General features: G+C 39.0%; 1 protein-coding gene across 1 annotated transcript in view; it reads left to right on the plus strand.

Annotated features, from left to right (window-relative positions):
- The first annotated feature begins 1,143 nt into the window (after positions 1 to 1,143).
- PLA2G4A (phospholipase A2 group IVA) overlaps positions 1,144 to 26,353 on the plus strand; it is a 140,555-nt gene continuing 115,345 nt past the window's right edge. Inside the window, exon 1 of the mRNA XM_007523792.3 lies at positions 1,144 to 1,302. The gene's annotated coding sequence lies outside the window, so the exon portion shown is untranslated. The remainder of the gene's footprint in view (positions 1,303 to 26,353) is intronic.

Consider the following 26,353-nt stretch of genomic DNA (forward strand, 5'->3'; position numbering starts at 1 on the left):
GCTGGCTGGCTAAGGGCTAATAGAACATTTTGAAATAAATGACCATATGTAACTTGAACTGTGCATTTACTACAAACACCAAAATGACTATTAAGGAAAATAGAGATCTCTAGATCACTGAAAGGGAAATTGTTTTTCCAGAACTATTACTTATAGTGAAAGCAGCTATACCCTCTCCTTTTTTTTTGTTTTTTTTCTTTTGCCCCAGGGTTATTGCTGGGGCTTGGTGTCAGCAACATGAATCCACTGCTCCTGGTAGCCATTTTTTCCCCATTTTATTGGATAGGACACAGAGAAATTGAGATAGGAGGTGGAGAGACAGAGAGACACCTGCAGACCTGCTTCACTGCTTGTGAAACATCCCTCTGTGCAGGTGTGTGTGTGTGTGTGGGGGGTGGCTGAACCAGGGTCCTTGTGCTTCCTAATATGTATGCTTAACAGGGTGCACCACCACCTGGCCCCCCAGCTATACCCTTTTTGATCCAGCTTTACAGGTAAATCAAAATGTTATCTGAGATTATGATGACTTCTTAAAGTAGTATAGCAATGTTTTGTCTTAGGTGCTGTGGTTTCTTTAATTCTCTCTGTACTTCTGTCTCTGAAGATGTCATTCTGGAGTGGTGAAGTTTCAGTAATAGGGATAACAACAGAAGAAAAACTGGCATTATGTTATAACTAATTCAACTCTTAGACAGAATGACAGAGACAGAGACAGAGGGAGAGAGGGAAAGATAGCACAGCACAGAAGCTTTCCCAGTGTGATGAAGACCTGTTGGAACCAGACTGACTCCAGTAGCAAAGTGGCACCCTCCCAGATAAACTATTTTGCTGACCTATACTTTTGCTTTTTAAAGAATGAGGAAATATACTAGGTTATTCCTCTTATCAATTTTCTCACACACACACGGAAAAAAAAAAAAAAAAGGAAGCAGGAGCTACTTAAGCACAAGTCGTTCCAGCCAAGAAAGCAGAAAGCGGCTAGCGGCTGTATGCACGCACGCACAAACTCTCACACTTGTGATTTAGGACTGGTTAACAGACATTGTTTAAGCATGTTTTCCAATTGAGTATTTGCATTTAAGATAACCGCTTCTGCGGAAACAGGGCTTTCCCCGCTTCCTCTCTAATTCCACCTTAAGTACATTTGCAAAGGCTGAAGGAAACCAGCCTACATTTTAGCCCCTCCTCCCAAGGATTAGACTTTTTTTTTTTTTAACTTCTCCGAGGTCCGGGTCTGAAAAAGGAGCCTGTCAGAAAACTAGAGGCACTGAGGAGCCTGAGGACTCTGTTTCTCTGGGAACTGTAAGCATTTTCTTTACTCTTCACCTCTCTCTCTCTCTCTCTCTCTCTCTCTCTCTCAGGTTTCTCTCTCTCTCAGGCTTCTCTCTCTCTCTCAGGTTTCTCTCTCTCCCGCCATCTGAGCTTTGGATATGTACTTACCTTGGAAGGAAGAAGGAACAGGGAAACCTGATGTCCCCTGCTTTGTGTGGTTTGCTTGTCTTCTGCCTTTAAAATAAGGCAGATCCGGGACTTTAACTTCCTTCTTAATGTCGGGTTGCTTTCTCCGGGGTGTAAAAGTCCTGTAAAGTCCAAAGCCAAGAAGTTTCTTTCAATTACAGCTCAAAGAAAGCAACCGGGCAGTGAGGGCGTCTAGTGATTCACGTGATGCCTCGGGCTGGTCATTCAGCCCCAGCTTAGTCAACCTGCCTTTTGACAGTCTGATGTTCTTTGCCAAGCAATTTGTTGACTTATTTACATTTTAGTTTTTGAAAAAAATGTCATTTCAGTTACTTATGCAAAGCATTCCTGGGCATTTGACATGTTGCAGAGTTCTGTGAAAAGGAAAAAAAAAGGTGAAAAGTTATTTCTAAGTCAGTCACTCTTCTGGTTAATCTTTCCCCTAAGGAACTTCATATGCAGAATAGTGCCCAAAACTAGATGCTGGAAAAGATCTAACCAGATAGTAAAGATAAGTTTTGAGTGTGTATACTATTTTAGTTATTTAGTTTTAGAAGAAATAGTTAAACAAAAGGTATCTGAATTTGAAACGATTGTGTTTTAACATATCAAAGTCACCTACAACTTAAAATCCTGGCTCTTGAAAGCAAATTTCATCTCAAAAATTTAAGTAAGAAATGCTTCTTCACACTGGTTGGTGCTGTAAGCATCTACTCAGGCCAGGCAGAGGCCTCATTTAGATGCTTATGAATTCTAAAAGTATGACATTTGCAAACACAACCTTTTGTATTTAAAAAAAAGTTGCATTTCTTTTGGTCTCTGTATGTTGATTAAATTTGGAACTGTAGTCCAACAGCTCTTTGCAGAGGACAGAAGTGAAAGAACCACAGCGAAGTACTTTAGTATTATATTCAGATGGTTCTAAATCTCACTGTTAAAGTTTGATGTGAGGACAAGAAACATAACATTTACGTCTTTTCTCATTCAGTGAAGAAAGAGCTCAATTTAAAATTAAGCAATGGTGGTGAAATGTAGAGAAGTGTTTTATCTGCATTTGTTCATAGCAGACTTACAAATTTCCTGTATGGGATAAGAAATTGCTTCTTTGCTAAACATTGTAAGTTATTGAGTAGTTTGCATTTATGTATAATCAGACTAAACAAAGGGAAATTATTAGATAGTAATACTTGACTAAGTTCACCCATAGAGATAATATATCTGATGGTTTTAATTTATCAGTGTCATTCTTGGTGTCGCTTATTAGGAAGCGAAGTTATAAAATCAAATCATTGATGTGTTAAAAGATATGTTCCTGGATTTTAAAAAGAGAAAGAATTAATGTGCTTTTCCCCCCTCTAATATGCCTTTTATTTATGCCCATTCTCCTCCATTCTTGTTTGTAGAGTTTATAGCTTTAGCTAGTTTTGTCCTTAAAAAATTGATTTTTTTTTTTGCAGATTTATGACATTTGTAGAATCCTCTCCAGTTTAGTGTCTTCTTGCTCCTCCAAATGTATTAAGTTTGGAAATTTTAGGAAGTTCAACCCACACCACATCCAGCAATTATTATCATCCATTATTATTATCAGCAATCATGGTGATTCTTAGCATCTTGAAGTTTCCTGGAAATATCAAATAATTAACAAATCACTTTACTTATAAATAACTGCCTAACAATAGACATTTCGGTACCCATATAACCACTTATTTTTACTATTCTGGAATTACAGCCAATTTGGTGTAAAGCAGAGAACTACTTGCCTGGAAACAAAACCTATATGCTAGACTCAATTATAATAATGAATAGCTATACAATATTCATTCCATTTATTTACTTTTCTTTTATGTGATAGTGCAGAGAAAAATTGAGAAAGAAGGGGGGGGAGAGAGAGAGAGAGAGAGAGACAACCTGCAGATTTGCTTCACTGCTTGTGAAGCTTCCCGTCCTGCAGGTGGGGACCAGAGACTAGAACCCAGGTCCTTGCTCACTGTAAACTGTGTGCTCTACCACTGCTTTACCCCAGCTATACAGTAACATTAAGCTTAATTTTTATTGAAAGCAATAAGTGAAATAATCTTGACTATTTTGTTGCACTGCAGGTTGCAGCTTTTGTTGCAGAGTTCCTAGTGGCCTTCTCTTCTCTTTTCTTTCCTTCTTTCTTCCTTTTTTTTTTTTTTTTTTACCAGAGCACTGCTTAGCTCTGGTTTATGGTGGTGTGGGGGATTGAACCTGGAACTTTGGAGCCTCATCTACCCCTGCCTGTGGCATTTTTTCAGCATGGTGATGTTTTAAAATATTCATCTTTATTATAGAGAAAATTCATGCCTAATATTTTGCATTATCTCATTAAATATAGAAAACTACAAGGAAGTAAGGGGAAATTACTTATAATCTTCCCAGAGGGTGACTACTTTTAGCATAAAATTCGTTCATTTATCCAGTTAACAGATAGTTTGATGTAACTAGCATGCATCAGCACAAAGACAAAATGAGAAGGAATTAATGTATGGACATCTCTTGATACTTCTAGATAATTTTCTTTCTCTCTTCCTTTTTTTTTTTTTTTTTGCTTCCAGATGATTGCTGGGGCTTGGTGCCTGCACCACGAATTCACTGCTCCTGGAGGCCTTTTTTTTTTTTTTTCTGTTTGTTGCCCTTGTTGTTGTGGTTATTATTATTGTTGTTATTGATGTCATTGTTGGATAGGACAGCGAGAAATGGAGAGAGGAAGGGAAGACAGAGGGGAGGAAGAAAGATGTACACCTGCAGACCTGCTTCACCACTTGTGAAGCAACCCCCCTGCAGGTGGGGAGCCAGGGACTTGAACCAGGATCCTTACACCAGTCCTTGCACTTTGAGGACTTTGAGCCATGTGTGCTTAACCCACTGCCTACCACCTGACCCCTAATAATTTTCTATATATTCACACACTGATCACAAGTTGAGACATATTAGATTTTTTAATAGTTTATCTGAGTGCTCTGGGAAGTTGCACAGTGGATAAATAGAATCTCAAGCGTGCGGTTCTGAGTAATGTCTGGTTCTCCTTCTATCTTTCTCATTAATAAATAAAAATATTAAAAATCAGTTTATCTGATGTAGTCTGGGAAGTGGTGCAGTGGATAAAGCACTGGATTCTCAACCATGAGGTCCCAAATTCAATCCCTGGCAGCACACATACCAGAGTGATGCCTGGTTCTTTATCTTTCTTGTGAATAAATAAATTCTTAAAAAAAATAAACAACAACAACAGTTTATCTGAGTAAATATCAATTTGAATAAAGCAGAAAAAAACCACATGAAGTAGTTAGGAAGGCACCAACCTTCAGGGAGAGACTTTTATAGAGAAAGGCAAAAGTAAAATAAAGACATTATTGATTAACTATAGCTTAAAGCCCAGGTGACTGTTGGTGGTTGACTGTTCTTGGATTTCAATTTTGTAATTTTGAGGCATTTGCAAGACTTTAGATTTTGGTTTGCTTACTGAGGCCTTGAAGTGTCAGTCTAAAACAGCCTTCTTATTTAACACACTATTTATGTTGTTTGATAATGTTCTTGCCCTTAATCATGGATTATTTTTTAATGAAGATATGATTATTTAATAGTTGGGCATTATTCAGTTTTCATCTTTGTCTTATTTATTTAGTCCCTTTTGTATGTCAGACACTGCTAGAAGTGGCAGTCTGGCCTTTAGCAAGGATACATCCTTCTACCAAAATGTAACTTTTCGTCTGTGAAATTGTTGTGTGAGCTGATTGTAAGTTGCTGAATATTTAAGTAGACTGAAGTGTTTTTCACTGTTAAAAATATTGTTTAATATAGGACCTCGTATATAAATGCTTTTTCACATTATTTTTTATTTCCTTTTTTTTAAAGGATATTTATTTATTCCCTTGTTTTATTGTTGTAGTTGTTACTGATGTCTTCATTGTTGGATAGAACAGAGAGAAATGGAGAGAGGCGAGGAAGACAGAAAGGGAGAGAGAAAGACACCTGCAGACCTGCTTCACCGCCTGTGAAACGACCCCCCTTACAGGTGGGGAGCCCAGGCTCAAACCAGGATCCTTAAATGAGTCCTTGCGCTTTGCGCCACGTGCGCTTAACCCACTGCCCTACCACTCTATTCCCTGTTCACATCTTTTGAATCAGTTCTTAAACTTGTGTTCTAACAAAGTCACTAGTTGTACGTTTTTATCAAAACATTATTTTTTAATTTTAAAATAGTAACTGTAACAACAACTAGGCATTTGGAAGACTTCCCCAAATATTTGACAAAATGTCATGGAACGCTAGTTTGTTTTTTTTTTAACCAGAGCACTGCTCAGCTCTGGCTAATGGTGGATTGAACCCGGGATTTTGGAGCCTCAGACATGAGAGTCTGTTTGTACAACAATTATGCTATCTACCTTCTGCCTGAGTGTTAGTTCTTTATGCCACTTTGACCTTCAGGAAGAGTGTACTCACTCAAGCAGTTTAGGAGAGTAGAAGTCAATATTGGGATTACCCCTCAAGCAAAAGACAAGAAATAAAAGAACAGATACTTGTTATAATATGAAAATGTTTTCTTTTTTTTTTTTTTTAAAGATTGTATTTATAGGGGGCCAGGCGGTGGCGCACCTGGTTAAGCACACACATAACAGCGTGCAAGGATCCGGGTTCAAGTCCTTGGTCCCCACCTGCAGGAGAAAAGTTTCATGAGTGGTGAAGCAATGCTGCAGGTTTCTCTCTGTCTCTCTTCTGCACTATTCCCCCTCCCCTCAGAATTTCTCTCTGTCTCTATTCAAAATCAATAAAGATAAAAAAGATTGTATTGTATTTATTTATTAATGAAAAAGATAGGAGAGAAGGAACCAGACATGACTCTGGTACATGTGCTGCCAAGGATTGAACTCAGGATCTCATGCTTGAGAGTACAATGCTTTATCCACTGTGCCACCTCCTGGACCACATAATATGAAAATGTTTTCTAACAGGATTGGTTGAAGGGGGCACTGCTAGGATTTCATGGGGCATCGTAAAACCTGGAGGCAGAGACTACATCAGAATAATTCCTCAACATCAAATTTAGATTTACATTTCTTTTAGAAACCAGGCTGTATAATTTTCATCATAATTACATATCACAAATATGACTGTGCATTGATTTTAAAAAAATTTTTTTATTAGTGATCTAGTAATGGTTTATAAGAATGTAAAGTTATAGGTTCCATACCATACCTACCAAAATTCTGTGCACCTCAAACCTACAGAGTACTCATGAAATTGTCTTTCTCAACATGACTTTTATAACTTTGTTGTTGTCTCTGGGGTTTGATTCCTCTGGGTTCACACACACACACACACACACACACACACACACACACACACACTCACCAACAAGAAAATTCACCACAACACCAGTTTCTTTACTTGTGATAGGGACTAGGCTAGAACCTGGGTCACATGCATGAAAAGCAGAGGCACTATCCAGGAGAACTATTTTGCTGTCCCTTGCATTTTTTTTTTCAGAATTATGTTCTTTTGTAGTAAATACCAAAATATGTGTTTTATGTAATCAAAGGCCTTTGGGGGCCCTTAGTAATTTTGAGGACTATTAAATGTTTTAAAGGTAAAGACTAAATTCTGATTTAAAATACGAATTCTTTAAATTTTGTTTTTCTCAGTTTTAGAAAGTTGTTCTACTTTGTTTCAGCAGCCCTTTAGATAAAAGGATGAGAGGCATAAAAATATATAGGCAAGTCAATTTTTGTCTCATAAACTGTAATTTTATGCAAAATTGGAGAAATTGAAGAGGTTTCAGAGAAGATGGGTAAAACTAACATAGAATCTGCCATGGCTCTGCTACTCACCAGACTGGCTGAATCTAGAGTAGATGGAGACAGAACTAAGGCATGATTCTTTATAAAGGTTTTGTAAGAAAAAAAAATCACAACTCTGTTTGTTAATAACCAATTTAACGATGACGAATTTTAATCTTAGCCAACTCCTTGATAATTAGCTCAGTGACATTTGAGGGAGTAAGAGTTGGTTCCGGAGTTCTTTGCCCAAAATAAGGTAATTATGAAAGCCATTGTTCTATCTTTGACTTCCCTCATCTACTTGAGAATGAAGAGAAGTGCCAAATTGTTTGCATTTCTTGCCCTGTGATTTTTGGTTTTGATTCTTAGTTCAACCTTCACTATATTCTTTGAAGATACAATGTAGCTCCCTTTTATACAAAGCTGAAGTAAATTTAAATGATCCGCAGATTTAGAAAGCTGCGCTGCTAAATCTATTTGTTTAAAGAATTTAAATGACTTAAGCTCATCATATCATTCCTAGCGTCTGCTTAAGCAATTCAGTTGATGCCTACCAGAACTTTACCACTACCCAATCAAAGATGGCAGGCTGATAGTTGCATTAATTTTTCTTCCTCTTTAACACATGTGGTTGTGAGTCAGCGTCTTTCTTTATCTTCCTCTTCATTTTCTAGATAACTAGAGTCTGGAGGGAAATGTAGGTGTTTTAGGTGGTAGTATGCTTTCAGGTAGAGGATAAATGCTCATATATGTGTACTTTTAGTAGCACATATATTTCTAATACTCAGCTTGTACTTGCATAGTTGTCATTTTATTATTTAATTTGAAATATATTTATTGATGACATTTGAAGAAACTATCAGAGGCTCAGTAATATTTTTTTACTTGCATAATATTTTGTGGTGTGTAAAGAGACTGCTTAAGAAGTTCATTCACACTCCTTCATTTGCCATGTCAGTCAGAAGAGCAGATATTTCAGGCTTTAAAAAGCATGCAAAGGGGGTGTTGTAAAGGAATGGCTTGATTAATTTTAAAGCCTTATGATTTCCATTGAAGACTGTCAACTTCTTTCTATACTTGTTAACATCAGAAATACTAACAAAATTTCTTTTGTTAGGGTTGGGGAATGTAGATCAGTGGTAGAGTGTATGTTTTACATTTGTCAGGCCCTGGGATTGATCCCTGGCAACTCCCAAAAAATAAAAAGGAGAAAGAGAAAGGTAAGAGGGAAATTGTAGAGGAAAAACCAGAAAACATACATTTCAATGCACGTGTCCATATAAACTCAACTGATGTCTCTTATAACTGGATTACTGATTGACATAATAGAAGAAATTGCAAAAAACATTTATAAATGTTTGAAAAAGTCAGGTATGACTAATAATTCTCAAGTTTGTTGTTATTTAACATTTTATATTCATAAGTTAGTCTATGAAGATGAAGTATATTAAGTTTCACCTCAAGGTGCAGAATAGACACACTGTGAATTATTGAAGAGCTACAAGCTGATAAAAAGATTTGTTCATATTTGATAATAGAATATTCTTTTTTTTAAAAAAAATTTTTATTTAAGAAAGGATCAATGAACAAAATAATAAGGTAGGAGTGGTACAACTCCACACAATTCCCACCACCCAATCTCCATAACCCACCCCCTCCCCTGATAGCTTTCCCATTCTTTATCCCTCTGGGAGCATGGACCCAGGGTCATTGAGGGTTGCAGAAGGTAGAAGGTCTGGCTTCTGTAATTACTTCCCCGCTGAACATGGGCGTTGACTGGTCGGTCCACACTCCCAGTCTGCCTCTCTCTTTCCCCAGTAGGGTGTGTCTCTGGGGAAGCTGAGCTCGAGGACACATTGGTGGGGTCTTCAATCCAGGGAGGCCTGGCCAGCATCCTGGTGGCATCTGGAACCTGGTGATTGAAAAGAGAGTTAACATACAAAGCCAAACAAATTGTTGAGCAATCATGGATCCCAAGCTTGGAATAGTGGAGAGGAAGTGTTAGGGAGGTACTCACTGCAAACTCTAGTGTACTTCTCTTTCAGGTATATATTTTGCAGTAGTTTATGGATACGTGTGAACATAAGCTCTCTCCCACAGAAACTGGTGTATATCTAGGTTATGGGACTTTGTTAGAAAGTGAACCACCTGAGATGAAATTAGAGTGTACTATAAAAGGAAAGGTCTCACCCGAGTAATGAAGCTGAAGGGTTGTCATTCCACACGTGAAGTCTCTGGACACAGTCTGAGGTGAAGCATGTTGAGGTGGCAATTGTTGCGTTGGTTAGGTTGTGATTGGCGGATGCAATATTATTTGGTATGGATTGGGAGATGCATACGGGAAAGTGGGCCCTATCCAAGGGTTCCATGACTGGGGGAAGTAGGGGCTCTATAGTGGAGATGTGAGGTTCCTGCTGTCTTATTCAAAAAGATAATCGATAGTTAATGTTATCATCATATTATTTGGTAATTGGGTTAACTTTGAAAAGTCCTTTTGTTAGGGTTTGCTGTACAGTATCCAGTATCTTGTATATAGCTGTGCTATTGGATGCTTCTGATCTACTTGGTCTAGGCTTTTGAGAGAGTCCATATCAAATACATAGCCTATATATTAAAAAGATTCAGTTTGTGTTTTGAGAAACTTTGAGACATACAACTGATTTTCCCCCTCTCATATTAATTAACTACTGATTTATATGTCTACATTTTGCTAGGAGTGTACATAAACACCATCCCCATGACCAAAAGACTGTGACCCATCCCTCCCATACACTCCCACCCCCCCACTGGCCCAGGAAGCTGCATGTCTACCCCTCACCACAGGGTTTTTACTTTGGTGCCCTACTTACAATTTGATCAGGTCCTGCTTTTAGTTTCCCTTTCAGATCTTCTTAGTCAAGTTTTGTTGATGAGTGGGATCATCCCATACTCATCTTTATCTTTCTGACTTAGTTCACTTAACATAATTCCTTCTAGCTCTGTCCAAGATGGGTCAGAGAAGGTGGGTTCATTGTTCTTGATAGCTGCATAGTATTCCATTGTGTATATATACACCACAGTTTTCTCAGCCACTCATCTGTTGTTGGGCACCTGGGTTGCTTCCAGGTTTTAGCTATTATGAATTGTGCTGCTATGAACATAGGAGTACACACCTCTTTTTGGTTGGGTGTTATGGAGTCCTTGGGGTATAACCCCAGGAGAGGAATTACTGGATCATATGGAAGGTCCATGTCTAGCCTTCTGAGAGTTTTCCAGACTGCTCTCCACAGAGGCTGGACCAATTTACATTCCCACCAGCAATGTAAAAGGGTTCCTCTGTCCCCACATCCTCTCCAGCATTTGTTGCTGCTGTCCTTTTTGATGTATGCCATTCTTACAAGAGTGAGGTGGTATCTTAGTGTTGTCTTAATTTGCATTTCTCTGACAATCAGTGACCTAGAGCAGTTTTTCATATGTTTGTTAGCCTTTTGGATCTCCTCTGAGGTGAATGTTTTGTTCATATCCTCTGCCCATTTATGGATGGGGTCATTTGCTTTTTTGGTGCTAAATTTGCTGAGCTCTTTATATATTTTGGTGATTAGTTTCTTGTCTGATGTAAGGCATGTGAAGATCTTCTCCCATTCTGTGAGGGGTCTCTCTGTTTGTTTAATAGTTTCTTTGGATGTGCAGAAGCTTTTCAATTTGATGTAGTCTCATTGGTTTGTTTCTGCTTTAGTCTTCCTTGCAATTGGGTTTGATTCATCAAAGATGTCCTTGAGGTGTAGATGGGAAACTGTTTTACCAATGTTTTCCTCTAAGTATTTGATTGTTTCTGGTTTGACATCTAGGTCTTTGATCCATTTGGAGTTGATTTTTGTTTCTGGTGAGATAAAGTGGTTCAATTTCATTCTTCTGCATGTTTCAACCCAGTTTTCCCAGCACCATTTATTGAAGAGAGCCTCCTTTTTCCATTTAATCCTTTGGGCCCCCTTATCAAAGATTAGATGTCCATAGGTGTTGGGGTTTATTTCTGGGCTTTCAATTCTGTTCCACTGTTCTGTGTGCCTATTTTTGTTCCAGTACCATGCTGTTTTGATGATGATGGCTTTATAATATAGTTTAAGGTCTGGGAGTGTGATGCCTCCATTTCTGTTTCTTTTCCTCAAGATGGTTTTGGCAATTATAGGTGTTTTCAGGTTCCAGATAAATGATTGTAATGTTTGTTCTATTCTTTTAAAGAAGCTTGGTGGAACTTTGATGTGTATTGCATTAAATTTGTATATGGCTCTGGGGAGAATATTCATTTTGATGATATTTATTCTTCCAATCCATGAGCATGGGATATCTTTCCATTTCTTGGTATCAGTTTCTATTTCCTTGAGTAGCCACTCATAGTTTTCAGCATACAAATCTTTCATTTCTTTGGTCAACTTTATTCCTAGGTATTTGATTGATTTTGCTAAAACAGTAAATGGCAGTGATTTCTGGATGTCTTCTTCTTCAGATTTAGTGTTTGCGTAAAGAAATGCCACTGATTTTTGTACATTGATTTTGTAGCCTGATACCTTGCTATATTGCCTAATAACTTCCAGTAATTTTCTACTGGATTCTTTAGGTCTTTCTATGTATACTGTCATATCATCTGCAAATAGTGAGAGCTTGACTTCTTCCCTTCCAATCTGTATTCCTTTGATTTCTTTCTCTTGTCTGATTGCTATGGCAAGGACTTCCAATACTATGTTGAAGAGTAACAGTGACAGTGGACAGCCCTGTCTAGTCCCCGATCTGAGGGGGAATGCTTTCAGCTTCTGTCCATTGAGTATGATGTTGGCTGTAGGTTTGCTATATATAGACTCCACTGTCTTGAGGAATTTCCCATCTATTCCCATTTTTTGTAGAGTTTTGAGCATGAATGGGTGTTGAATTTTGTCAAAGGCTTTCTCTGCATCTGTTGGGGAGACTCTTAATAACGGTTTCAATTTCTTTTTCTGTGATTGGTGCATTTAGATTTTGTAGTTCTTCTTGGTTCAGTTTTGGAAGTGCGTAGGTTTCTAGGAATTGTTTCATTTCTTCCAGATTCTCTAGCTTGGTGGCATATAGTTCTTTATAGAATTTTCACAGGATTCTCTAGATTTCTGTGGTGTCAGTTGTGATATCTCCTCCATCGTTTACAATTCTATTAATTTGAGTCTTCTCTCTTTTTTGTTTGGTGAGTCTACCTAGGGGTTTGTCAATTTTGTTTAATCTTTCAAAGAACCAACATTTGGCTTCATTGATCTTTTGTATGGTTCTTTTATTTTCGATGTTGTTTATTTCTGCTCTAACTTTAGTGATTTCTGTCCTTCTGGTTGCTTTAGGGTTCCTTTGTTCTTCTTCCTCTAAGTCCTTGAGGTGTGCAGTAAGGTCGTTCATTTGAGCTTCTTCTTGGTGTTTAATATGTGATTGTATGGCTATAAGTTTCCCTCTCAGTACTGCTTTAGCTGTGTCCCAAATATTTTGATAGGTTGTGTCTTCATTTTCATTAGTTTCCAGGAACATTTGAATTTCCTGCTTGAGTGAGTCTCTGACCCAGTGGTTCTTAAGGAGCATGTTGTTTAGTTTCCAAATTCTGTGTCTTTTAATAATTTTCCATTTGTTGTTAAATGTTAGTTTTACTCCACTGTGGTCTGAGAAGATACTTGGGATGATTTCAATGCTCTGGAATTTATTGATGCTGTCTTTGTGGCCTAACATGTGGTCTATCCTTGAGTATGTGTTATGTGGATTTGAAAAGAAGGTGTATTCCAGTTTTTTGGGGTGGAGGAGTCTGAAAATGTCCAAGAGGTCTAGTCTGTCGATCTCTTCATTCAATTCTCTTGTATCTTTATTGGTTCTCTGATTTGTTGATCTGTCTAAGTGTGAGAGTGGGGTATTGAAGTCTCCCACTATTATTGTATTACTATTGATGTATTTTTGAAATTCTTTCAGTAGATGCTTAATGTATTTAGATGGTCCCTCGTTGGGTGCATAGATGTTAATAATTGTTAAATCTTCTTGGCTGATTGATCTTCTAATCATTATCTTGCCTATCTTTTATTACTTTATTTAATTTAAAATCTATCATGTCTGAGATGAGAATGGCTGTTCCTGCCCTTTTTTGTGGTCCGTTAGCCTGTATGATAGTTTTCCATCCTTTCACTTTAAGTCTGTGTTTATCTTGTTGTGACAGATGGGATTCTTGCAAGCAGCATATGGTTGGGTTATGTTTTCTGATCCATCCCCCAACTCTGTGCCTTTTGATGGGTGAGTTTAAGTCATTGGCATTTATTGATATTATGGATTTAATGTATTGTCGTGCCACTGTTCAAAAAAAAATTTGTTTGCTCTGATATATTGCAAGTATTATAGTGATGTTCTTGTTTATAAGAGGTCTTTTAGAACCTCTTTCAGGGCCGGCTTGGTGATGGTTGCCTCCTTTAACTGTTGTTTATCTAAGAAGGTTTTGATCCCTCCATCTAGTTTGAATGAAAGTCTAGCAGGATATATTATCCTTGGTTGAAACCCTTTTTCATTCAGGGCTCGATAGATATCTTGCCACTCCCTTCTGGCTTTTAGAGTTTGAGTGGAGAAGTCTGCAAATAATCTTATGGGTTTTCCCTTGTATGTGACTTTTTGTTTCTCTCTTGCAGCCTTTAGGATCCTTTCTTTATCCTTACTTCTTCTCATTGTGACTATGATGTGTCTTGGTGTCTTCAGGTCTGGGTTGATTCTGTTTGGTACTCTCTGTGCCTCTTGAATCTTGATATCCTTTCTGTTATTCAGGTCTGGGAAGTTTTCTTCTATTATTTCCTCTAGAATGTTTGCTTCCCCTTCCTCTCTTTCTTCCTCTGGCAGGCCAATTATATGAATGTTACTTCTTTTGAGATCATCCCATATGTCTCTGTTGTTGTTTTCAGTGTCTCTCCATCCCTTTTTAAGCTCTTTCACCTCTTTCTTTGTTTTCTCTAACTCATCCTCTGTCTGACTAATTCTGTTTTCTGCTTCTGTTAGTCTGCTTTCCCTTGCCTCAGCTTCTTTCTTCCTTACAGCTATTTCAGCTTCCAGTTCTCTAATTGTCTCAAGATAATCAGTATTTTCCTTGGGGATCTCAACTGTTGTTTCCCTAATACTGCCATTTCTTTCCTCCAATGTTGTTTTCATTTCTGTGATTAATAAGTTTATTATTGCTTGCATACTTTTCTTATCTATTGTTACTTCTGGCTAATATGTAGTTTCTTCTGGGCTCTTGTCTTCGTTCATTGGAGTAGCAGTTTTATTTGTTTTTGATCTACCCATTTTTTTTTATTTATGTGTTTCTTTTTTTATGCTCTGTTGTTCCTCAGTTGTTGTGTCTTGAGTACAAGTAACACTGTACTAAATACCTTTATGACAATTGCACTCACCAACCTCAGGAATTACAGTAGCAACTGAAGCAAGTATTGAAGTAGTTTAATCGTTACCAGTTAGCCAAACAATTTCTCCAAACAGTGAAAAAAATAGTAACCAAATCCCAGTGAAGAAAGAGAAAAGAAAGAAAGGATAGCAAGAATAGACAGTTATGCAAATCTACTATCCACTGTATATTCTAGGGGTAACAAGAGGGGAAAGGGAACTAGAGCAGAGATACACACATAGAGAGTCCACTCTGAGTCAGATTTCTTCCCCAAATTCACAAATTCAGAAAGGCAAAGTAGAAGGAAGAAGTGTATGACAAGATTAAAAAAAAAGAGAGAGAGACAAGAGAGAGAAAAGGGAGAAGATAAGAAAAAGAGCTGTAATTAAAGAGCAGTGAAAGGAAATTCCCAAATGTGTATCAGTGAATTCAAAATAGCACCCTGTTTGGTGGTGTGGGGGATCCTGCTAGGAGCTGGTCCCCAGGGATTGCTTATGGGGGGGGGGGGGCGGGAAGGAGGTATGCTTGAAAATTAAAAGGAAGAAAAAAAATTTTTTCCCTACTCTAATTCTTAACCCAAATTAAGTTATAGTCACCTCCTTGGTGTCACCGCTAGGACCCCTTATTGGCTGGCCTGCTAAAGGCAGAAAATCCTACCGTTTCCAGGAGATGTGGTTGGAGCTCAGCCACTAGCAGCTTCTTAGTCCGCCATCTTCCGGGAAAACCAATAATAGAATATTCTTAAGTACAAGCAACTGAGCCTGCATCTTTTTTTGATTATTAGTCATCTTGATCATTAGAACTAATTATTTGTATCAAAAGTTTTTGGATATGAGCTTGGATTTATTCTTTGTAGAAAAAAAATCACTATTATTTTACTTTTCCAAGCAAACCAGAAGCTGTAGCAAATGAGATACTCCTTTTCAAGGAGGCAAAAACCAACTTTACTTATAAAATGGCTTATTTTACACTCTGTGTAATTAAAAACAAATAACTTACACAAAGTAAACTTTGATATTTGATGGCTCTCAGTGCAACTTGTCACTAGAAACATTAGGTCAAAAATTGTTTTCTGGTTTCAGAAAGTGAATTGACCCATTTCCTCTTGGCCCCTTACATGATACCCCAGTAACACACCAAATCTAAGATAACATTAGCAGATAGTAAAAGCAGGAATGTCAGGGTAAATACACATATAAAGTAGGGAAAAGTTGTTCCTTGGAGGTCTAGAAGTTGACACAGTCTATAAAATTGTTCCTATGGAAGGAGCTTGGTGGGAGCTACTCTTGCTGGCCTCTACATATTCTGCTTGTAGAACAGCTGTTGTAAAAAATAATGAAAAAGTTATTTTCACTTTTTTGAAGTAATTTGGTCTGGTCTTGCCAAGGCAGCCATCAGTGGGAATTGAAATTCAATACATCCAGGGCCTTTTTTTTTCATAGCAACATTGTACTAATTTTTAAATCAATAATTTTGGAAGACCCAAGAATAATGTTATAAATATCCAAGTGGCTATTGGCAGAAAAAAGGTTCCCCATCCCTGGTGAGTTTAGTTGAAGAACTTGGCTTGGCCTGACTATCTAATACTTTGAGTTATTGTCGCATTCATAAGAATGCCATTGTATAAATTACAGTTTCTATGAGGGAAATAATTTCTAGGTAATTGCTATGCTGTGGCAGCATTAATTTACTACTGAAAGTCAACTTCCATTCTTCATTATTCAATTGACCTCTGCTACCCATCCCTTTACCCTTCTTTCCGGGCAACCACTAATCAGTCCTATAGTCCAAAGGTTTATTTTTGTTTAGTTCATATGTTTGATCTCTCTCTATATAACATATGAGTGAAATTTAGGGTATTTATCTTTCTTCATTTGACAATTCACTAGGCATAACACCCTTTTGATATCTATCCATGTTGTTGCGCATGCAGAATTTCATCCTTTTTACAGCGGACTAGTATTCCATTGTGTATATATACAACATTTTCTTTTCTCTTTTTTACAAATTGGTTTAATAGGGAGTCGGGCGGTAGCGCAGCAGGTTAAGCACAGGTGGCGCAAACCGCAAAGACTGGAGTACGGTCCCGGTAGGAGCCCCCAGCTCCCCATCTGCAGGGGCGTCGCTTCACAAGCGGTGAAGCAGGTCTGCAGGTATCTATCTTTCTCTCCCCCTCTCTTTCTTCCTCTCCTCTCTCCATTTCTCTCTGTCCTATCCAACAACAACATTAATAACAACAACAATAATAACCACAACAATAAAACAAGGGCAACAAAAGGAAATACATAAATATTTAAAAAATTAAAACAAAAAACCAAACAAACAAAAACAAATTGGTTTAATAATGATTGACAAGACCGTAGGATAAGACGGGTAGAATTCCAAACAATTTCCCCCACCAGAATTCCATATCCCATCCCCTCCACTGGAAGCTTTCCTATTTTTTTTTTTTTGCCTCTAGGGGTATTGCTGGGGCTTGGCGTCTGCACTACAAATCTACTGCTCCTGGGGGCCATTTTCCCACTTTGTTGTTATTGTTGTTGTTATTGTTGCCATTGCTGTTGTTTTTGAATTGTTTTAATAGGGAGTCAGGCGGTAGCGCAGCGGGTTAAGTGCAGGTGGTGCAAAGCACAAAGACTGGAGTAAGGATCCCAGTTCGAGCCCAGCTCCCCACCTGCAGGTGGGGAGCTGGGCTCGAACTGGGATCCTTGCGCAAGTCCTTGCACTTTGTGCCATGTGCACTTAACTCACTGCACCACTGCCTGCCCCCCAGCCTTCCTACTCTTTATCCCTCTGGGAGTATGGACCCAGGATCATTATGGGGTGCAGAAGGTGCATGATCTGGCTCTGTGATTGCTTCTCCACTTGATATGGGTGTTGGCAGGTCGATCTATACTCCCCAGCCTGTCCCTATCTTTCTCTAGTGGGGCAGGGCTTTGGAGAGGTGGTGGTCTAGGGCACATTGATGAGGTCATCTGCCTAGGGAAGTCAAGTTGGCATTATGGTAGCATCTCCAAGTTGGTGATTAAAAAGACATTAAGATATAAAGCAGAACAAATTGTTTAATAATCAGGAACCTAAAGACTAGAATATAGCAGGTGAGATTTGGGGTCTCATTTTGGAAAAAGCTAGTAGGTCTATTTTAGGTATAAACCAATGGGCCTATGACTTTACTAATTTTTGCCTGAGCCTGACAGCTAACATGCAGGTGGACTAAACATAATATTGTGCATGTACAAACTATTGTATTTACTGTCAACTGTAAAACATTAATCCCCCAATAAAGAAATAAAAAAAAAGGTATTGTCTGGGGAGATGATGTCAGAGTTGGTAATAGGAGTAGAAAGTTGGATCCAGGAAGAGAGTAACTCCCAAATATGGGGAAAATATATAAATACTGTTAACTGTAAATAAACCCCATTGATCTAATCTGGGACCCATAGTCAGCATAAGAGCCTGTGTAACCTCTGCATCTCTGTTGGTCTGAGCTCGCATTCTGTGGTTATAGCTAGGGACATTCTAGGACCTGTCTTCCTTGAGTGGCAGAGAATGTTGACCCGACCTCCCTTCAGAGAATGGGGTAGTTGTTGTACCATTGTTGCTCCACATTGAGGGCAAGGTCCTGTTGGGGCCCATAAGAGAGTCCACTATGTTGTTGCTGATGGAGATGATCAGTGACAGTGGAGAGAGGGATCTGTTAGAGGTCTAGGCCTATCATGTCTATGTGGGAATCCCAGGCCTGGTAATGACCAAAAGAGCCATCATTAAAGTGTGCCAGTCTCTTGCCCTTATCCAGCTTTTGTAGTCTTTACTTTGTCTGACAAGGTTAGCCTTGGAGTGATTGAGGGACATGAAACAGAAAGTGTGTGATGAGGGTGTCTAGGTCTAAGTAGAAACTATTTGATTAGATACTTTATGGTGCCTTTTTAGGTCTTTCTGCTTGCTTGCTGCACTTACTGAGTCACTGCAAACTATTGTGCCCTTTTACTTTAAGGTCTATATTTCCCCCTAACTTATGGATACATGTGCACATGTGCTGTGTCTCATGGGCCCTGGTCTATATCTAGGTTCTATGGCTTTGTTAGGAAGTGTGCCACCTGAAATGGAGTTAAGGAGGCCTATGAGCTAGGAAAGGTCTCATCAGAGCAATGGAGCTGAAGGGTTGACATCTCACTCCTGGCATCTCTGGACACAATTCGAAATGAAATGTGTCGAGGTGGCATTGGTTGCATTGATTTGGTTGAGATCAACAGATGCAGTATCCAATGGTATGGATCGAGAGAAGGGTGCAGGAAAACAAGTCACACACAAGAGGTTCCAGGACTGGGGGAAATAGGGGTTTTGTAGAGAATGGGGAAGGTTCCTGCTGTCTTAGAGTTTAAGTTACTATTGTAACCAAGTCATTTGGTAATTTGGTTAACTTTGAAAATTCCATGGTTACGATTTGCTGTATCATACAAGACCTCACCGTGATTTATGTCATTTAATGCTAGTTACATAGAGCTGTATCTTATATAGTGACATAACCAGTTCCTTCTGTTCTCCCTGGTCTAAGATTATAGGTGATTTAATATTCCCAAGAAAAAAGTCATTATATTAGAAATGTATTAATGATTTAAGCCCCCTGTTAAAGTTCAATCACGTTACCAATTTGAAACCTTAAGTGCTTAGATTGAAGGGATATATACTTAGTACTGGGGCCTATGTATCAAAAAGTTGGAGACATTCAATCTATTTCCCTCCCTCTCATAGTGATTTTACAGCGATTTCTAAGACCATAAGTTAATAGGAGTGTATATTGACACCATTCTCATCATCAAAGATCTGTGTCCCTACCCCCACCCCTACATACAACATTTTTGTTTTCTTATCTGTTGATGGGCACTTCTGTTGTTTCCAGCTCTTAGTTATTGTACGTAATGCGGCAGTGAAGACAGAGGTGCAGATTTCTTAGAGCTTAAGTTTAAGCCAGGATTTAAGCGATGAGAAGCCATGTGTGGGAGGTGAATGGCAGGAGAATGGTGTGGATTAATAACTGTAAGATGGATTAATGAGTGTGCAAAGAAGCAAACAAGCATGAGCTAGAAGACCAGGGATTTGGCCCATGTCTTGGCAGAAAGAAAGGAAAAGTGGTTCCAAAGACATATAAGGATGGAAAAGTAAATACTGCTTTTCAAAATGTGAAGATCATTAGTGATCTTGAGGAAGGAGCAATTTAGTACATGAAGAGGAAGTGAGGAGGAAGGGGGAAATGAGAAAGCAGTGGAGTCAAGAAGGCAAATAAATGAGTGTGGGGTGAGGACTTGGTACATGGATACAATATGGACAGATGGTTCCTTTGAGAAATTTATCAGTAAAACAGCATAAAAATGGAGACACGGAGGAAAGATGAACAAGGAATGGAGGCTGCCCATATACTGGGTTGACAGTTAGATTCTCCAATAAAAGTAAAACTTGACTCAGAAAAGACAAGTTTGGTCATCAGAGTGAAATTGCAGAGAAGGAAAGATAGAAAGAAAGGAAAGAAAGAAGGATGGAAGACTTAAAAAAATAATTTATTATTGGATAGAGACAGAAATTGAGAGGGGAAAGAGAGAGACAGACACTTGCTGCACTGCTTCACCACTCCTGAGGCTTTTCCTCTGCAAGTGGGGACCAGGGGATTGAACCTGAGTCCTTGTGTGCTTAATCAGGTGCACCACTGCCTGGCCCAGAAAGGAAGATTTTGTGCCCAGGTCTACTACTGGAGGAGGTACTGACACCTTTGAGGAAGAGGAGAACTTAAGTAAAGATTTGGTGTGTGAAGAGGAGATACTTGCTTTGACTTCTCAGGAAGGGAGACAGGCTACCTGGGAAAGAGTGGGGTGATGTGAGGTGGGGTTGAGGGGCCGGTTTTAGAGTAGAAATGCAAGTTGACTAGAGAAACTTCAAAAGATGCTGTGTAAGCTTGAGAACTTCTGAGTTCTGAGAATATCAACCCAAAAATAAACCTGTCAATTATGCGGTTTTTCTCTAGCTGTGTCTAAATGCTAGGGGCAAACCCAGAGAATAAAAGAATTCTAGTGTGAGAGGTTTTACGAAAGAAAGCATACAAATCTTTAAATCCTTCAAATGAAGGGTCCAAAGACTAAGCAAAAATAAAATGCTTTAATGAAAATTTGGGGGTCTGGGCGGTTGCACACATGGTTAAGTGCAAATAGTACTATGTGAAAGGACCCACACAAGGACCAGGGTTTGAGTCCCGGCTCACCACCTGCCATGGGAATGCTTCATGAGTTGTAAAGCAGGTCTGCAGATGTCTCTCCCCCCCTTTTCTGTCTCTCCTCCCTTCTCAATTTATCTCTGTACTATAGAACAAAATGGAAGGGGAAAAAAAAGGACAAAATGGCTGCCACCAAGCCTCAACAATAACCCTAAAAATTATATAAAAAAGAAAAATTTGTATGAACTCATAAGCTTATTAAATTCATATCCTCTGGGGTTGGGGAGATAGCATAAAAGCTATGCAAAAGCCTTTCATGCTTAAGACTCTGAGGTCCCAGGTTCAATCCCCAGCAGCTCCATAAGCCAAGGCTGAGCAGTGGTCTGGTAAATAAATAATATTTAAAAAACAAATTAATTCAGATTCTCTTATTAAAGGTATTGGGTTGTTGGAAAAGTTTAAGGTCAAATTAATGGCTTCAATATGGGAAGGAGAGGTGGGCCAATCAGATATAGGGAAACAATTGTCTAGTGAAGGATGGAATTGACATTTTAATGATTAACTTAATTTCCTATATGCAGATGTGGATTTGTAGTGGTATACACCTGACACTTATAAAATGTTATAATGCTATATATATATATATATATATATTTACTAGAGTACTGCTCTGGCTTATGGTGATGCAGGGGATTGAATCTGGGACCACTGGTAGCTCGGGCATCAGTCTTTTTGCATAACCATTATACTGTCTCCCCAGCCCTATAATTCAATTTTAAAAAGAAGAATAGTGGTTCCCAGAGATCTCTGCAGGGAGGATACATGTCTTCAGCTTAGGTGCTAATGACTGTACCATGTGGAAATTTCGTGACACTTGGGAAGTTCCAGGACTGTGGTGTCTTCCTTTCTCTGTTTATCTCTTTCTCTTTAGCTGAATGAAAAAAATCGTGTGTGTGTGTGTGTGTGTGTGTGTGTGTGTGTGTGTGGCAGGGGGTGGTGGGGGAAGGATAAAATCAGCATATGTGAGCCATCACCATCCTTCCCATCTATAAAAAGGAATAGTGACTTTGAATTCCTATGAAATGTTACATCATCCAGGACTTGAAGAATGCTTGCTCATCTTGTGAGTAGCTTTGTCTTGTGAAACTCAGTAATACCTGGCATGAGGATATACAGCCCCTCTGCCCTTCCACACCTCTCATGGTTGCTTTCTGTCAGTTTTCTTCTGATAAGATGGAAAGATTCACAATCGATGTTCATGTTTTGACAAGATAAACCTGAAATGGTTACTGGGTTAGCTAGAAAGCAAAGCAATCTCACAGTGTTGATAACTTGGTTCACTTCAGTAGTAAAATGATCCCCATGAAATGTTTAAGTCACGATGATGATTTTCCTGGGGATTTTCCCTAGACTATGGACTTCAGAAAACAGAGGTGGTTTTCCCTGCTATGGCAATCTTGACTATGTGATGAAGAAAGGCAGCAATTAGGGAGGGTGTGGAACCTCCAGGAAACACAAAACTCCCTGGGGGGGCATATTTGCTTCCTGTCTGGTCTGGAGAGGGAAAGCCAAGGAAGTCATGTGCCCATGTGCTGAAGACATACTCCTTTTTTTTTAAATTTATTTTCTTTTGTTGCCCTTGTTGTTTTATTGTTGTAATTATTCTTGTTGTTGTCATTGTTGGATAGGACAGAGAGAAATGGAAAGAGGAGGGGAAAACAGAGAGGAGGAAAGGTAGACACATACAGACCTGCTTCACCACCTATGAAGCGACTCCTCTGCAGGTGGGGAGCCGGGGGCTCGAACTGGGATCTGTATGCCGGTCCTTGCGCTTCAGACACACTCCTTTTATTTGCTGCAATATTGTTATGAATACTTTAAAAGTGTTAACATGGAGTTCATTGCCACCATCAGTTTCTTTTAAGCAGATGATAGGACCTAAGTCAACATTTTCTACCAGGGAACTATTACATGTTATGTTATGTTATGTTATGTTATGTTATGTTATGTTATGTTATGTTATGTTATGTTATGTTATGTTATAGTTATTATATTATATTATATTATATTATATTATATTATATTATATTGTGTTTTTTTCCACAGAGCACTGCTCAGCTCTGGTTTATGGTCATCCTGGGGCTTGAACCTGACACATGAACATACTATATTAATGCTTGGTATTCTTATTTTTAAAATATTTTATTTATTTATTAATGAGAAACATGGGAGGAGAGAGAAAGAACCAGACATCCCTCTGGTACATGTGCGGCTGAGGATTGAACTCAGGACCTCATGATGGATAAAGTCTGATGCTTTATCCACTGTGCCACCTCCCAGACCCTGTAATTTTTGTTATCTTTAGTTTTTTTTTTTTTTAAGATTTTATTGATTGATTGATGAGAAAGATAGGAGAGAAAGAACCATACAACACTCCTGGACATGTGCTGCCAGAGATCAAACTCAAGACCTCCTGCTTGAGAGTCCAATGCTTTATCCACTATGCCACCTCTCGGAGCAGTACTTGGTATTCTTCTATAATGTTCTGTGTTGGAAGAGAAATTTTTGAAACTAGCTATATAGTATTTTAAAATAAGCATCACATAACTATGGTTCAAACCTAGGAATTATAGTGGGCAGGAGTAGATAGCATAATGACTATGCAAAGAGACTCTCATGCCTGAGGATTCAAAGCCCCAGGTTAAATTCCCTGGTTAAATTCCCCAGGTTAAATTCCCCAGGTTAAAGCCCCAGGTTAAATTCCCAGGTTAAATTCACCATACGCCAGTTAAAATAAGCTGGTTAAAATAAAAAGTACAAAATGATTCCTTAAAAAAAAACTATATATATATATATATATATATAATGAAACTGACTTTTTTGAGCACTTACAGAAAGAAATTAAAAATTTTACCTCAAATTTTTATCTTAACTCTACACCTTCAAAAGCAACTTAAAAATCTGACTTATCTGCCTAGATGTCCTTCCTGAGTATGTGAAGGTGGAGGCAGGAGAAGAGGGGCTAGAAAGAGAATGTAGAAAAAGAGGACCTGGTTGGGAGTGAACGACTATCTTCAGCAGTTTTCTTACCTGCATAAACTCAGTCAAGTTCATTCACATCTTTGGATCTCAGTTTATTCACTTGTACAGTGCGAATCTGTCTAGGTGGATGCTAGGTGGTGGCACACTTGCTTAACACATATGCTATGTTCATGAACCTGGGTTCAAGTCCCTGGTCACCAGCTGCGGGAGGAAGGCTTCACTAGCTGTGAAGTAGTGCTGCAGGTGCCTTTTTTCTCTCTCCCTGCCTATTCCATCTCCTCTCTCAATCTCTTTGTCTCTATGGAACAAAATAACGATCAATAAAATATTTTAAAAAGAGAGCCTGTCTAGGTTGCACTTCTAACCATTCCTTCTACTTCCCAAATTCCATGACTTTAAACTATAGCCAGAATGATTGTGTGGTTCAGGCCACCTCTTGGTGAGACCATGGAAAATAACAGCTCACACAGTGGTGGTGAGAAGAGAAAGCTGCCTAGGAAGTGAGCAGACATTCCTGTTGGACTGGTCATGCCACAGGTGGAACTGGGCCAGTCAGTTCCCTATCCCTTAAAATAGACTGGTTTGTCTGCAGGAGCACTTCTCAGATGTGAAATGCTCAAAGAAACTATGTGATGTGGTGTGTTTCATTCCTATAGAATGTGTGTGGGTGTGTTCTTTAAATAACCAAGTGAAGGCAGTGGGTCCATCTAGAAGGTGCTGTGGTCTCTCCAAGTCCTGAAGCTGCATGCCACACCCCATCTGGACTTCTCTGCTGGGTTGTATCCCTCCCTATCACCTTTCTATGTGACTAGTTTGGATGCTCTTTTGGACTTCTTTGTGCTACTAAAGTGTGCTATAAGCTATCCCCCACCCTCTCCAAATTCAAACTTACACAGTAAAACCCTCCTCCCATATTTCAGAACATGACTATATTATTAGAGACAGAGCCTTTAAAGGTGGGGGTGAGGGGAAGGGTTAAAATGAGACCCTTAGGAGACCCCCTAATCAAATTTAATAGGTCCCTAGGAGAGCTCTGAGAAAATAAAGGTCTGTTGTATAAATTACCTAGTCAGTGGTGTTTTTATTAAATACACTCCCCTCCCAATAACCCAACACACTAATACAAGCAGAGGCACCATAATAACTAATACCAAGTGTCATGTCCATCATAGCAAACAGATACCAAGTGTCAAATCACATCCATCATAGCAAACTTATACAGGTGTCACTGCTATCCGGACAAATACAAAGTGTCAGTTTCATCAAAATAAGCTAATACAAGTATCGCTTTCATAATGGCACCTCTCGGCTAAGATTCTTTTTTTAAAAAAATTTTTATTTAAGAAAGGATTAATGAACAAAAACATAAGGTAGGAGGGGTACAACTCCACACAATTCCCACCACCCAATCTCCATAACCCACCCCCTCCCATGATAGCTTTCCCATTCTCTAGCCCTCTGGGAGCATGGACCCAGGGTCGTTGAGGGTTGCAGAAGGTAGAAGGTCTGGCTTCTGTAATTGCTTCCCCGCTGAACATGGGCGTTGACTGGTCGGTCCATACTCCCAGTCTGCCTCTATCTTTCCCTAGTAAGGTGTGTCTCTGGGGAAGCTGAGCTCCAGGACACATTGATGGGGTCTTCAATCCAGGGAAGCCTGGCCAGCATCCTGGTGGCATCTGGAACCTGGTGATTGAAAAGAGAGTTAACATACGAAGCCAAACAATTTGTTGAGCAATCATGGATCCAAAGCTTGGAATAGTGGAGAGGAAGTGTTAGGGAGGTACTCACTGCAAACTCTAGTGTACTTCTCTTTCAGGTATATATTTTGCAGTAGTTTATGGATACGTGTGCACATAAGCTCTCTCTCACAGAAACTGGTGTATATCTAGGTTATGGGACTTTGTTAGAAAGTGAACTACCTGAGATGAAATTAGAGTGTACTATAAAAGGAAAGGTCTCACCCGAGTAATGAAGCTGAAGGGTTGTCATTCCACACATGAAGTCTCTGGACACAGTCTGAGGTGAAGCATGTTGAGGTGGCAATCATTGCGTTGGTTAGGTTGTGATCGGCGGATGCAATATTATTTGGTTTGGATTGGGAGATGCATGCGGGAAAGTGGGCCTATCCAAGGGTTCCAGGACTGGGGTAAGTAGGGGCTCTATAGTGGAGATGTGAGGTTCCTGCTGTCTTAGGGTTCAAAAAGACAATCAATAGTTAATGTTATCATTACATTATTTGTTAATTGGGTTAACTTTGAAAAGTCCTTTTGTTATGGTTTGCTGTGCAGTATCCAGTATCTTGTATATAGCTGTGCTATTGGATGCTTCTAATCTGCTTGGTCTAGGCTTTTGAGAGAGTCCGCATATCAAATACACATCGGCTAAGATTCTTTCAGTATGCTCAGCTTATTGTATGGTGTTGCCGAGTGTGTTATGAGGATCTTATATAAAGTGACAGAGTAA

Source organism: Erinaceus europaeus, chromosome 9 (genome assembly GCF_950295315.1).
Source record: "Erinaceus europaeus chromosome 9, mEriEur2.1, whole genome shotgun sequence".
NCBI lineage: Eukaryota > Metazoa > Chordata > Mammalia > Eulipotyphla > Erinaceidae > Erinaceus > Erinaceus europaeus.